Here is a 2,616-nt window from a genome sequence, read left to right as displayed (position 1 = left end):
ACAACAGCAAAACAAATACTATACAACAGCCAAACAAATACTATACAACAGCAAAATAAATAGTATACAGCAGCAAAACAAATACTATACAACAGCAAAACAAATACTATACAGCAGCAAAACAAATACTATACAACTGCCAAACAAATACTATACAACAGCCAAACAAATACTATACAACAGCCAAACAAATACTATACTGCAGCAAAACAAATACTATACAACAGCAAAACAAATACTATACAACAGCAAAACAAATACTTTACAGTAAAACAAATACTATACAACAGCAGAATAAATACTATACAGCAATACAAATACTACACAGCAAAACAAAACAAGTACTGTACAACAGCAAAACAAATACTATACAGCAAAACAAATACTATACAACAGCACAACAAATACTATACAGCAAAACATATACAGTACAACAGCAAAACAAATACTATACAGCAAAACAAATACTATACAACAGCACAACAAATACTATACAACAGCAAAACAAATAGTATACAACAGCAGAATAAATACTATACAGCAAAACAAATACTATACAGCAAAACAAATACTATACAGCAAAACAAATACTATACAAAAGCACAACAAATACTGTACAGCAAAACAAATACTATACAACAGCAAAACAAATACTATAAAGCAAAACAAATACTATACAGCTAAAACAAATACTATACAGCAAAACAAATACTACACAGCAAAACAAATACTATACAGCATAACAAATACTATACAACAGCAAAACAAATACTATACAACAGTAAAACAAATACTATACAACAGCAAAACAAATACTATACAGCAAAACAAATATTATACAACAGCAAAACAAATACTATACAACAGCAAAACAAATACTATACAGCAGCAAAACAAATACTATACAACAGCACAACAAATACTATACAGCAAAACAAATACTATACAGCAAAACAAATACTATACAAAAGCAAAACAAATACTATACAGCAAAACAAAACAAGTACTATACAACATCAAAACAAATACTATGCAGCAAAACAAAACAAGTACTATACAACAGCAAAACAAATACTATACAGCAGCAAAACAAATACTACACAACAGCAGGACAAATACTATACAGCAAAACAAATACTATACAGCAAAACAAATACTATACAGCAGCAAAACAAATACTATACAAGAGTACAACAAATACTATACAGCAAATCAAATACTATACAACAGCAGAACAAATACTATACAGCAAAACAAATACTATACAACAGCAAAACAAATACTATACAGCAGCAAAACAAATACTATACAACAGCACAACAAATACTATACAGCAAAACAAATACTATACTGCAAATCAAATACTATACAACAGCCAAAAAAATACTATAAACTGGCAAAACAAATACTATACAACAGCACAACAAATACTGTACAGCAAAACAAATACTATACAACAGCACAACAAATACTATACAGCAAAACAAATACTATACAACAGCAAAACAAATACTATACAGCAAAACAAATACAATACAGCAAAACAAAAACTATACAGCAAAACAAATACTATACAGCAAAACAAATACTATACTGCAAAACAAATACTATACTGCAAAACAAATACTATAAACCAAAACAAATACTAGGTCTAACAGCTGTATACTACTATCTCTGTATGATGATATGATGTCTAACAGCTGTATACTACTATCTCTGTATGATTATAAGATTTCCATATTTGTTGTCAGTTTTGCTCAGGTTAAACACAAACAATGAATGCCACAAAACTTCCTCTTTTCATCCAGTTTGACAGTCAGTTATAACTAATAAAGAACAGAAATAAACTACTTTAATGTAGATTTTCTTCAGGGCTTTATTACGTGATATCAGATCGGTGCATAATCTCGATACTGGTATCGATATTGGGACATCTCTATCCCCTAGTACATATTCTATAACATTTAGTTGAATATTAAAGTGGACCAGGTGGTTCAAATTGGATGTAAAAATATTAATGTATTATTTATAAATCATATCCTTCAGCTTAACTGTATCAGTGGATGATTACCATAGTGGCTACCTTACCTAATGTAAGTTTATTATAAATGTTGTGTAAATTATTAGTTTTTGGTTTTCATGACCAGGCCGATTCATCTCTGCTAATAATATGTTGGATTCTTATTCATGTAACATAGCAACCTGGGTCAGTGGCATTAGATCCCAGAAGTGACATATAGTTGCTCAAGTTACAAAAGATGAATATCCCCTCAGAGTGTAATCATCCCAATCATAATAATCAGTCACTGTAGATCTGTTTCTATAACCATCACTGTCAGGCTCCTGTCAATAGCAATACTAGACAATTACATTTGGATAATATTCATGCAATTAATTTAACTTATCAAAACAAATACTCTACAGTAAAACAAATACTATAAACCAAAAAAAAGAATATACAGCAAAACAAATACTAAACAACAGCACAACAAGCGGGTCGGACCCTCTGTCGTGGCTGACTGAGCTCGAGGTCAGATCCTTACCAGCCCCTTACCGATCCCTCGGAGGAGAGAGGGATAGTTATAGAGGCTGACTGACCTCGAGGTCAGCTCCTTA

Source organism: Etheostoma cragini, chromosome 17 (genome assembly GCF_013103735.1).
Source record: "Etheostoma cragini isolate CJK2018 chromosome 17, CSU_Ecrag_1.0, whole genome shotgun sequence".
In the NCBI taxonomy this organism is placed as follows: domain Eukaryota; kingdom Metazoa; phylum Chordata; class Actinopteri; order Perciformes; family Percidae; genus Etheostoma; species Etheostoma cragini.
The sequence above is the reverse complement of the archived record's forward strand: the minus strand, read 5'-3'. Positions refer to the sequence as shown.